Below are 13,234 nucleotides of genomic sequence, written 5' to 3'. Positions count from 1 at the left end.
TTACTGCAGAAGGAAGGATAGGTAGGATCAATTAAAGAACCAATCAATCTGGTCATTGGCAAACTAACCCCTTTATGGTACCTTCTTTTTCTAAGAAGGGCATCCTACACATAACACACACATGTATATATATATCTACAAGCTCATACTGACGGGTGGGTTGGATAGGTTTTCTCTTAGCCATTAAGAAAAGAAAAGGAAAAAAAAAATCTTGAGTTGTTGTCACTCTTGGACTTGGGGGAGTTATTTATCAGTTTGTTTTTCAGTTCTTGGAAAGTGTTTGATGATACTGGAATTTGTAAAGGCAAGACCTACAGTTACCATCAATGCCATTCCCCCAAAGAAAGATGCTATGAAAGGTTCTTGAGTCAGAATGGTTACTGCTTTCTTTTCTTTCTTTCTAGATTTGTAATTTATTATTATATTATATAGTATACACAAAACCCTTATTTTAGATTTTCCATGCTTTCCTACATGTTTACTGTTTAAATTCATTTTGAGACTTTGTAAAGCAATTTTTCTTATTATTATGACTTTGTTTTGTACATTCTCAACTCAAGATTTTAGATATTTTGTGGCTTTTTTTTTTATTTTAACTTCTACTGCTGCATTTTGACGGTAAACTTTACCTCTAAAAATATTTTGGTCTGGTTGAGTTTCTTTTGTTCAGTGCTTGTTTCCTCTGAAAATACCTAGAAATCATCTCTTGATGGACCAGTGGAATCACACATTGAGACCACTCTGAGTCACTGGAGGGATTTGGTCTGCATCTGCTTTACAGGGTGGGTGGATCATCAGCCCTGCAGCAAAGAGTGTTCATATTCTTATCTGAAAAATGAGTTCAGGGTGATACAGACCAGGGCTCTGTGTAGGTGTGTGGAGCCTGAGTAGGACGAGCACACCAGGAAAGTTCTGGACACTTGTGTGTATCCCTCTTCCCTATGGGAGAAGGCAGCTGAGGTGTTGGGCCCCCATAAGCTTGCCAAGGAGCAGTTGATCACAGAATCACCAGGTTGGAAGAGACCTTCAAGATCATTGAATCCACCTCAACTAAACCCTGGCACCGAGTGCCACATCCAGTCTTTCTCTAAACACATCCAGGGAAGGTGACTCCACCACCTCCCCAGGCAGGCCATTCTAATACTTTACCACCCTTTCCATAAAAAATATTTTCCTTATATCCAACCTATATTTCCCTTGGCACAGCTTAAGACTCCTTAAGTATCCTCTTAAGACTTAAGCGTCCTCTCATTTTGTTGGATGTTGCCTGGAGAAAGAGCCCAACACTCACCTGAGCACAGCCACCTTTCAGGGAGTTGTACAGAGTGATAAGGTCACCTCTGAGTCTCCTTTTCTCCAGGATAAACAACCCCAGCTCCCAGCCCTTTCTCACTGCTGTGCCTCACCTCCCCCTGAGCTCAGGGGTGGGTGGGTGGCACGGAGTTCACTCCAGGTGTGGGGGAATGTGAGGAGCCCATGGAGGGTCCAGGTGGTTCCTCACAGAATCACAGCATATCCTGAGTTGGAGGGGATCCTCAGGGACCATCGAGTCCAGCTCCAGGCCCTGCACAGGAAATCCCCAAAAATCCCACCATGTGGCTGAGAGCATTGTGCAAACATTTCCTGAGCTCAGGCTGGTGCTGTGACCACTTCCCTGGGCGCCTGTTCCAGTGCCCAGCCACCTTCTGGGGAAGGAACATTTTCCTGACATCCAACATAAACCTCCCCTATAACAATTTCAGGCCATTCCCTCAGTTCCTGTCACTGGTCACACAGAGAGGCGATCAGTCCCTCCTCCTCATGGGGAAGTTGTAAGTACAGTGAGGTCTCCCCTTCAGTCTCCTCTTCTCCAGGCTGAACAGACCAAGTGTCCTCAGCTGCTCCTCACAAGGCTTCTCCTCAAGGCCCTTCACCACCTTTGTTGCCCTCTCTTAGACACTCTCTAATTGTTTGATGTCCTTCTCATGTTGTGGTGACCAAAACTGCCCACAGGACTCGAGGTGAGGCTGTGGAGCTGTGTCCTACAGCCTTGCTCAGACTCAGTCTGCCAACCTCTGGGTCTGACTGTACCTCTTCTGATTGATCTACAGGCAGACACCTCATCGCTCAGTCCATCGTTTTATCTGACAATGGGACAGTAACTTCATTAAAAAGAAATTAGTAAGTTGTTACAGATAATGTTTGCCTTTTTTCCTCAGAGGAAAAAAGAGCCCACACAAATTAATTAGGAGCAGGACACTGGAGAGGAAGGGACAGCTCTGAGTCTGCCACTCCATATCCCTAAGCCCACAGTTAGGTTTTAAATAGCAGTTGTCATCTTGCAGTATGAACACCTTGTTCGAGGTGTTCTGGACCATGTTGAATTTCTGCTCCCTCCCCAGGAAAGAGGTACAAAGCCAGAATGCATTGATTTACGTCTAAAACCCCATGTATTTGAAAGACATGCCAAAAGATGAATAGGGACATAATTTTCAGTTCCATGCTGAAGGCTGAGCTGGAAGAGCAGATCATCATAAAATGAACAAATCTATTTTCAAGCAATCAGAAAGAAAGAACTACTCAGACCTTCCTAATTCCTTTAGTAAGACCAGTTGCAAAAATTATCTGGAGATCATCTTCAAAATTTTTTCAACACTCCTTTCTTCTCCCTGTTTGTTTCCATCTCAGCTTCCATCACACGTTTGTTCCATTTCTCTTGAAGGACAGCTGTGGAGCAATTTTAGTAAGCTGCAAACAGGTTATTTGGGCAATGAAAATTACTCCACATAAACTCAAATAAACCCAAATATCCTGCACTGCCATTGCTTAAAAATACCAATCCTATTGTTTGTGTATCTGGTTTTACAGGATTTTAAATGTCTCAAAGAGCCATTTATGAGGCTAAGATCATTTAAGGCGTGTTTCTTTCATGGCATTTCCATCAGCTAGAAACTGAAATATGATGAGGAGACAGATGCTGCATTATTTCAGCACCATACATGGCTCCTTGAGACACTGAAAGAGTTGGAAAGAAAAAACAAATGCAAAGATTTGAAACTCAAACACGAGCTGAAGGATCAGCTCACATTCCCAGCACTTCAGACTTTGCAATAATAAACCAGCAGAGCACATACAAACTTTCAGATCCCAAATGAGCTGTCACAGATTTTCTGTGATTTTGGGGGTACAAGACATGGCATTGTTCATTGTTCTTTGCCCTGCTGGGTCTCTGCATCCCCACACAGTAGATATTTTTAAAAGTAAGCAGGGTGGGAGAGTTATCTGGACCAGGAGACAGAGGCCAGTTGGTATTGTCAGAACTGTACCTCCTTGAGGGGTCAAAGGACAAGTTCAGCTACAGGTTTGGTTCTTTTGCAGCAGTGGACAGGAAATAGGCTGCATTTGAAGTGCCCATAAAAAGAGCTGCCCTTCCCAGCCCTGTCAGTCACTGGCTCCCCTGAGGACACTCAGTCTTCAGTCTGAAAGATTCGTGCTCACCACAGAATCCTTAAGGTTGGGAAAGCTCTCCAAGACCATGAGTCCAACCATTAACCCAGCCCTACCAACATGCCACTAAGCCCTGTCCCCAAGGGCCACATCTACACATCCTTTAAATCCCTCCACCACTGCCCTGGGCAGCCTCTTCCAATGCCTGATACGATTTTCTGTGAGGAAATACTTTTTAACACTCAATCTAAACCTCTCCTGGCACAACTTGAGGCTATTTCCTTTGGTCCTATCACTTTCTGCTTGGAGTAGAGACAACCCCAGAACTGCACCCTCCTGTCAGAGAGTTGTAGAGAGTGAGAAGGTGCCCCTTGAGCCTCCTTTTCTACAGGCTGAGCCTCTCCAGCTCCCTCAGCTGCTCCTCACAAGCCCTGTGCTCCAGACCCCTCCCCAGCTCCTCTGCTTATCAATAACACAGGCGTTTTCAGGCTGACCTTTACTGCTGTATAAAGGTTTTCATTCACACAAGGAAAAAAAGGCAACAACTGATAAGCCATAATCCAGCTGCAACTTTCAGCACTGCAGTAATCAGCAGAGTGCTGGAAGAGCCTTCCAGGAACACCCTGTAAGTGCTTTTCACAGAAGCCTTAGGATAATTCCTTGCCCAGAGTGCCATTCAATTGTTTCTAATCACCTCTCTATCTTCCAGACCATTAGGAAGGCTTGTTCCTGGGGCTGACAAATACACCTCTGACTAGAAGAAGTGCTCCCCATGCGTCAGACAAGGAGCGTTGAAAATAAATTCCCTCGTGAAAAAGACCAGTATCCGCTATAAAAGGTTATCCCACTCTGGAAGCACAATCCAGGAGTTCAGACATTCATTCCCAGTTTAGAGGAGAGAAATCCTGCTTGTTTGCTAAATAGCTCTGCTTCCTTCTTTGCTCATGATTAAAGGAAAGCATATTTTTTCTTATATAATACAGACATGTGAAGTTACTCCCTTCTCTGCCAGGACACAGACCCTTGTGTTGGGTGAGAGCTCATCACCATCAGAGGAAGTTCTGCAGTCACACTGGTGAAACTCACTTTGCAAGCAGATTGATTTTGTACAACTACATGGGCCTGTTTCAGAGTAGATGTTTCAGATTCTTTAGAATCTTTAGATTCCCTTAACTAGACCTCCACCAAGAACACTGGGAGTTTAGACACCCATTACTTCTGTATTCACTTACAGACCTTTGCCTGCCCCTCTGCAAAGGACTGGAAGTGCAGAGGGGTGCTGGGATCGTTTCAGACTGAAGGAAAGACAGGGATTTTGTTTGCATGCTTCCCTCTAGAAGGAAGAAAGAAACCTCAAGATGTTAAACTCATCTTCTTAAAAGTGTTGTCACAGGAAAACAAAGATGACTTGGCCTTAATGGTATGTTCAGATAAATGGAAGTTAAAAGTCAAAAAGTTAAAAATTGGTTCCCCAGATGTCAGTTGCAAGTAAAAGACAAGGTTTTGTTCCGTCTTGTTCTTCTTCATGTCACATCATCTCTGGAGATACAGAAACATCTTTCCTGTTTCATAGAAACACAGAACCAGAGAATGTTTTGGAAGGGACCTTGAAGATCATCTAATTTCAAAACCTGCCATGGGCAGGGACACTTTCCACTAGATCAGGTTGCTCAGGGCCCATCCAATCTGGCCCTGAACATTTCCAGGGAAGGGGCATCCACAACTTCTCTAGATGCCAACTTGTTTACTTTGGTCACAGCTAAAATCTGGCCATCAGCCAGTCCACATGACAGCAAAAAGTAAACTCACCTTTTCTTTGAGCTGAAAATGCTGCAAACCAGGGTAGGAACATACGGAAAAAAAACCAAAAACCAAAGGGATCAGAAACCCTCAGCAAAACTGTGGCAAATAAGCTCCCTACAAAGAGGCACTCCCTGATGTGAGGGAGTGTCAGTACTCAGAGCACTCACCTGCCAGAGTTAGGCTGGGCCAGGTGTGCTCCTTCTGGGGCTTTGGAAAACCTGCATTTTCAGATTAACTCACCAGCTAAGTTGAGCCTCTGCTTTGCACCACAGTGAGGAGTGCACAGAGACATCCTCACTGCCACATGCATCCTCTGGGTCATTTGACCATGCAGAATACCTGGAGCTATTTCTACAGCTGGGCTGATAGCCAAGATTCTTTTTCCCCTCTCTCTTTCCACTAATGTGGCTGGTGCTGGCAATGCATTCCAGAGAGATTCTCTGGGCTTTTCACATAAAGAGGTGTTTGGGGAATCAGGTCATGGCACACAACACAATCCAGAAAGTAAACACAGTGGAGTAAATCCATGGAGCTGTGGAAGCTTTAAGCTGATATGAGCTGCCTTTCCAGGGTTTGGACTATGTCTGTGTGAGCAGCCATAAGACACCAGCGATTCCAGGAGTTGCACAAAGTTTTTGAGCCAGAGAAACATTTCTTACCTCACTCAAGGTTTTTAAATGATTCATCTGAACGAACAATTTACTCTCAATCAAATAAAGATACTTTTTCTCATCAGAGATCCAAGGATGTTCTGGCTGAAAATTTACAGTGACCCATCCAAGATGACAGGCAAATTGAGTCCGACAGGAAATCTGAACTCTCTGTTCTCAATAGACCTACAAGAGAATAACAAGAAAACACAACACAAGCAGGAGATTCAGTAAATTACCTTGCAGATGAACTTCCAGGTAGCCATGATTCAGTTATTTAACCTCATTCTCTCCTCCTTCAGCCCATGTTGAAAGAAACGTGTGCCTCCTGCCTGAAGCCTGTGTACCCCATGGAGCGTGTGGTCACTGACAAGGTCTGTGTGCACCACTGGTGTTTCTGCTGCCAGGTCTGTGGGAGAAAGCTCAGGTGAGTGGAAGGACTCAGGTGCATTGATTTTTAAGGGAATGCTCAAGTAGTTTCCATCAAATTTTCCAAGGGTAATTATGACAGAGTAGGACTCAGGAAATGAGGAAAAAGGGCAGGCAGTTTCCCTGATTCCATCTGCCTCTCCATCACTGCAGGCTGAAGTCTGCCCACCTCAAGCCTGCAGACACCTGTGGGTCAGGAATCTGCACGGATGGTGGTACAAGGCTGAGCTGAAACTACAGTAAATATTTACAGTTTAGGAATACTGATAGGGGATGTAATTGGAGGAGTCATTTGGTGCCTCCTATGTTCATAGAACCATAGAATCATTAAGGTTGGAAAACACCTCTAAGATCATTGAGTCCAACCATGTACCCAACAATGTCCACCACCAAATCATGTTCCCAAGAAGCATCACATCAAGTCAGGTAGGCTGGAAGGCACCTCTGGAAGTCTCCACCCAGCATTCTCAGGCCCAAGGAGGGCAGGAGTTCAGGACATGTCCAGGAAAGGTGTGAATGGTCCAAGGCTGGAGGTTACACAGTCTCAGTTGGGGCCCTCTTTGAACATCTGACCACCAGTGGCAATGGCTTTTCTTACATCTCATCACAATTCCCTGTGTTACAACTTGTTCCAATTGCCTCTCGTCCTGTCACTGCTCCTCTCCAAGAGCACTCCAGCCCTGTATATCTTTTCTATTACCTCCCACACAACAAAAACACACAACCATGAGTTTCTCCCTCCTAACTTTATCCTGGTAGGTCCTGGCTAACCCAGCTCTCAGCCTCTCCTCAGATGACACAGGTCCCTCACCATTTCAGTGTTTTTTTGCTGGATTCCTTCCAGTACAGCAATGTGGTTTTTGCTGTGAAGAGCCCAAAACTGGACAAAGTACTCTGCATGGAATCCTACAAAAGTCAAGTACAGAGGAACATTCACTTCTCTAGGCCATGCAGCTGAGGATGTGGTTGGCTTCCCTGTCACCAGGGCACAATGCTGACTTGTTTTCAACTTTTCAGTCGCTGAGACAGTCATCCCCTGTGAAGCTGCTTGAAATCCTGTTGCCCCCAGCTCTGCAGACACTTCCTGCAGTTGTTATGTCATGGGAGCCCTGGGCACTATTACCCACAAGGTCCATGCTGTGTGTACAGGGGCAGAGATGAAGTGCTGGTATGTAGCCTGGCCTGTAAATGAGAAAGGGATTGCACATAACCTGGGCTACAGCCCCCAGAGGTGTTGCAAGGAAATGTTTAATATTTCATGTTGTTTTGATCTTTGAAAGAAAAATCAAACATATTCTGAGAAAGCCAGCACTACTTTTGAAAGGTTTCATTCTTCAAACCCCTCCTTCCCTTCCCCACTGAAGAATGATTTTGCTGAAAGCCTGTCCATCAGTGCTACAGCTCCCCTCCCACACAGCCACTGACAACTGTGCCAATGTGTTTTCCAGCTTGCAAAACTATGCTGCCCTCCACGGGGTGTTTTACTGCCAAGTTCACTACAAGCTGATGGCTGGGGCTGGAAGCAGAAGTGAGATGGAAAGGCTGGAGCACCAGCACGTTCAGCAGGGACCACAGCCCTGGGACTGGTGTAACAGGGCCAAAAAGACTGAAGCAAGAGAGAAACCTGCACCCTTCAGTGCGCAGTGTGATCTGCAGCTGGCTGAGCACAGGAACAGCAGGGCTGTCCTCTTAGGGAACAAGCTCAGAACGGTCTGGCCACCTTCAGAACCAGCCTTGGCTGTCGATGGGAAAGCTGGAAATGGAGTGTGCTCCTGGAAAAAGCCTGCACTGAGCCTGCCAACCTACCAGGCTGCAGGCAGCAGGGCAGGCAGAATGGTGCTCAGGGGTAAAGAGGGAGCAGTGGAGAAGGGAACATTCTTACCTGGAATCACCTACGCCAAGGAAAGAGAGCAGGTGTGTTCCTGGCCCAAGAACAGAGAGCAGAGAGAAGAGACTGGACATGGAGATGTGCCTGAGGGGAAGCAGGGTGGGAAGGTGTCCCAGAGAGTGGCTGCAATCCAGCAGGGCCAAGCCCAGCTGAAGAGAAGACCTGCCTGTGCCTCCCTCCCTCCCGTCCTGGAGCCTGTGAAACCCCTGCCTCGTGCCTCACTTCCCTCCCACTCCACACACCAAAGCACCAAACCCACCCCGAGGATGTACCTGGGGGGCACAGGGGGCTGCCCTCTCGCTGCCACAGAGCTCCCAGTGACACACAACAAGGTCCGTGGGTCACTGAGCACACCCAGCAAAGGAGACACAATCACAGATGACAAGCCTGAAGTGATTGTAGCCACCCCAGACACTGCAGGGGCCAAGCATGACCTTGGAGAGGGAACAAACAGCACACAGATCATCCACGTGCCAGGAGAGCCCAAAACCAGAAACAACACAAATATAGAGCTAAAATATATAGCTGAGGATGCTGATCCCCCTGAAAATAAAGATGAACAAGCACATTCCCCCTCTGGTGTGTTGAGGACCTCTTCTGTATCATCAGGTTCCCTGGAGCCAGGAGGGCTGGGAGTGTCACCTGAGATCACTGAAATGTTGAATGAGAAATCAAAGACAAACACCAAAGAACTCCCTGGGAAAGAGATGCCATTGACTTTGGGGGAAGCTGTGCAGCCATCCAGCATAAGTGATTCGCCTGGAATTGAGAGCAAAGGGGCAGAATTTGAGAAGACAAAAGAAGAGAAACCAAGACCTATGTCAGCATCTCTGGAAGAGCCCAGTCCTGAGCATACATCTCAGGAAAATGAAGCTGAAAAGAGCAGAATCTCTTCATCTGGTTGTCCAGACAGGACAGATGATCACAATGTGTCCTCTTTACAAGAAACAGAACCTCAGGATACATGTGGCCCACCGAAAAATAACACTCATGAGGATATTTGGAGACATGATACTAAATCATCTGGCAAGGATTTTCTAGTATCAACAGACACACCTCTGAAAGGAACTTGTGCCACTTGCCCCTCACATGTTGATGAAGTCAACAACTCCAAATCAAAGGATTCCAGGGAAGTTCTTAGTGAAAACACCTTGCACATTTCTGAGCAACCAGGCAAGACATCAGAATATTCCAAACCAAATACATCCTTGGACAAATCTGCAGGCCATAGAGTAGGTGAAGAAAAAGTGGATCTGAAACTTCCAGGGGAAAGCACAGTGCCTGGGTCACAGAGCAAGGAGGCCAGAAGCAGCCAAGCCTACAGAGAGACATCAGGTAAAGGTTTCAGGCTTGGGAAAAACCCCCTCATTACCCTTTTTGGCTCTGAAGACAAAGGCAGAATTCCCAAGAAAGAAACAACACCCCAGAGGAAACCCACAAAACCCCAATCAGCCCTTGCCACTTTGTTCGGTCACTCCTCAGAGAAGAAGCAGAGTCCACAAAAAAACCCTGCATCATCCTCAGAAAAAGCAAATATTTATGGCAGGACAGAAAAGGCTCGGGGCCTCCTCAGCTCCTCCAGCCAAGCAAAGCAAAATGCCTCCAAGAATGATCAGCTGCCACAGCCTGGAGAGATGGTGGTGTTCCCTAAACATCTCCAGGAGAGCTCTGGAGGATTCTCAGGCTCTGCTGAGGGCAAGGAGACTGATGTCATGTTGTCAGCTCCCAGCACAGCCCTGTCACATGATGATAAACATGAGGGAACTGAACTTTACCTTCATGACCAAGTGTCTTTAAATAGTCAGGTTTGGCAGCAACAGGACAGCTGTTGGCCTCCTCTCATGCCAACACAGAAAAATCAGAAAGAAGCTGCAGGAATCTCAAATCATGGAACAAACCCTCTGCAGCTTCCTCCAGAGCTTGTGCCTGCAGCTGACAACAGCAAAAATCTCACCAGGGAGGGGAATCACCATGATGCTCATGTGCCAGGAACCCAGAACCTGTTGAGTTTGGATGTCCAGGACACAGTGGCACAGGATGGGATAGTTTTTTCACCAGGCAATTCAGAAAAGTTACTCAAGGATGCTGAGCTTCAGTTCAGCAACATGGATTTTCTAGGGGGCGGTAACTTGTTCTTTTCAAGAGAACAAGATTTCCCCAGTATAGCAAATAAAACTCCAACTTCAGACCTGCAAAACTCAGAGGCAGAGAGTCCACCTTTCTTTGATCCAAATCCTTCAGATTTATTCCAGGAAATCTCATCAGAAACAAACACCTCACTAGAGCTCTGGGACACCTCCAGCCTCTCACTTCTTGATGGGCAGGATGAGATGAATATTAGAGACCTGGAAGGGATTCAGAGCTGTGAACTCCTGCTGCAGGTGGATCCACAAGGCCAGGCTCCAAAGGCAGCAGAAGAAATGTTTGGAATGGGTCTCAGTGCTGAAGGCTCCACAAAAAAGCATCTCCCTACACAGGATGACAATTTGCCCTTAACATACACGTTCGACAGCTGCGCTTCAGAAACCTCTAATCAGGGTGTCTTTGATCATTTTGATGTTGATTCAACCAAAATGGGCCAGGAGGCTTCTGGAAAAATGAACAGGAGCAGAAAAACATCAGGAGCTGAAGAAGATTATGACAGTCTGTCTTCCGAAGACTTGGAGACGTTGAATTATGACCTTTCAGAGAAGGAGTTCTTTGTATAGGTGAAAAAAAAAAAAAAAAAAAAAAGCCAAAAAAAAAAAAAGGGTTAAAAAACTCACACAGTGTTCCCTGAAGCACAAGTTAGCTGATATGGGACCAAAAGTGATTCTTGAAATCAGCTGTACAATGATAAGCAAAGTTAAATGACCTTGCAAGGTCAGAAGGGCTGAGGAGGGAAATGAACCCTGGTGTCTTGAAGTCTTGGGGTGTGGGGACATTGTGGAATCTGTTTCCCCTGTGCCCTGTGTTCCCCCATTGCACTCTGCTCCTCCACGACTGCTCTTTGCATAAATATTACATAAGTGTAATAGGAGTTAACAATTACACTAATGGTAAACAAGCTCGAGAGAAACCCCAGAAGCGTGAACACGTGCACTAATCAAAACGGTCATAGAGCATATTAATTCACGTTTTAATCAGCAGTCTGTAAAAAAATGAAGATAAAGGTGTTAAAATGACTAATTTTTAAAATAGAACAAAATTAAATTAATTAAAATCAATAAAATAACTTTTTAAAAATGAAATGAAATGAAAGAAATAAATAAAGTAAAATAAAATAAAATAAAATAAAATAAAATTCCCCAACAATCTCCCTGCCTCACTAGTGCCAAAATAACCCCGGCTCCGTCAGATCTGCTGGAGGAGTAAAGCTGCTTAATGACTGCATCTACTGCAAAGGAATATTAGTGCTCTGTGCAGGGAAACAGCTCAATCAGTATAAATCAGAGGGGAAAAAAGGATATCCTTGAAATTTATATAACTCCTCAAATTCTGAATCTCACCTTGGAGTGGGTAAAGGGGCTGAGGGTAAAGGAACTGCTGTCTCAGAGCTGTGCCTGAAACCTGGGCAGGCTGTGCTTGGAGGTGGAGAGGAGGCTTGCAGAGATCCAACACCTCTCACTGGAGCAGTGGGAAGGGGGTGTCACAGGCCCTGTCACCTGTGCAAAAGGTGATCAGAGTGATGCTCTAGATGTCACTGCCAGATGACAGCCATAAGCCTGGTCCCTCCCTGCCAGCTCTGAGAGGAGGAGGGAAAAGGCAGGAGCACCACAGTCAGTGGGTGTGAATCCATTTCCCCACAATTCACTCCAGGACAGAGGTGTCCAAAGGGGCCTCCGGCCACTGTTACTCCTGATGTACAGAGAAAAGTCAAATCCATGGAGTAATGCATCAGTGCTCTATTTCCTGCACTAGGCCTCATTCCCAGGCAGTGTTTTCTTTTTCTGAACCTCTCTCTAGGAAGATGCTCCCCCTCCCTGGTCCTTGACATGGATGTTCAGGTTTCCAGCTGCCCAGTCCAGGCTTCCCTCAGACCTGCTGGTTTCTGATGGCACTCGATAGACACTTCTCCATTTTCAAGAGGCTTTGCAAGCCTTAATAATCCACCTGAGCAGAACTGCTGGACAGAGGGAAATCAGCTCAGAATCCCTACCAATGGGGCTCCAGGAAACAGCAGCTTGCAGGGCTGTCCCAGCCTTTCTCCCTGAGAGATCTCCACCATGTAGCATTGACCCCCTCAGATGATGGAGACAGTTATGAAGACACCTTTCCATGAGAGATGTCATCTGAGGGTGACAAAGGACTGAAGCTTTGCCAGGGTTTCAGAAGGGCCAGTCTGGTCATGGCTGGAAGAACAGCTTTAAGGAAGGAGTCACATCTGTATTAACATGTGAAACTCACTCCGATCTGAGTCACTCCCAAGGAGGTTTTATAGTCATAAATCAGACCTCTGCCACAGAAAATCCTGGGGGCTGAGGAATGGGAGGGAAGACCTTGAACCACAGGCAACTGGGTGAACCTGAAGATTTGTGCCTGTTGCACACTGATAGAGAAGGCAGGACAGGGACAAAATGTCTCTGCCAGAGCAGATCTCCTTGGCCAAGTCATCCCACCAAAAAGCCAGAGACAGATTTAGGGTAAAAGGAATCTCTGGAAGTCATGTAGCTCAGCCTCCTGCTCAGGGAATGTCTGAATAACAGCAAGTCCTCTCATCCAAGGATGTGGATGCAGAGCTGAGTGACATTTGGCTGTATGGTGTGTTCAGATGATAAATGCACAGCACTGGTGTGAATTCACACAATTCTAAGTAACATTTACTCCTCTCTTCCTTTACTCTGAACAGCACCAACCACTATGATCTCCCACTCCAGCTCAGGGGGTGATGCTTTAAAATCCAATATAATTCTTCTTTAGTGACTTTCATAAGCACAACAGAGCTATTCTCACTCATGAAACACCAATGCAGGCTTGTGTGACCCAGCAGTGATTTTGTTGTAAGCTCAGATATACAATGGGCATTGAGAGTGAAAGCCAAAGAATTTGAGAGGAGATT

Source organism: Sylvia atricapilla, chromosome 1 (assembly GCF_009819655.1).
Source record: "Sylvia atricapilla isolate bSylAtr1 chromosome 1, bSylAtr1.pri, whole genome shotgun sequence".
Lineage (NCBI taxonomy): Eukaryota > Metazoa > Chordata > Aves > Passeriformes > Sylviidae > Sylvia > Sylvia atricapilla.
This window is presented reverse-complemented; position numbering follows the sequence as displayed.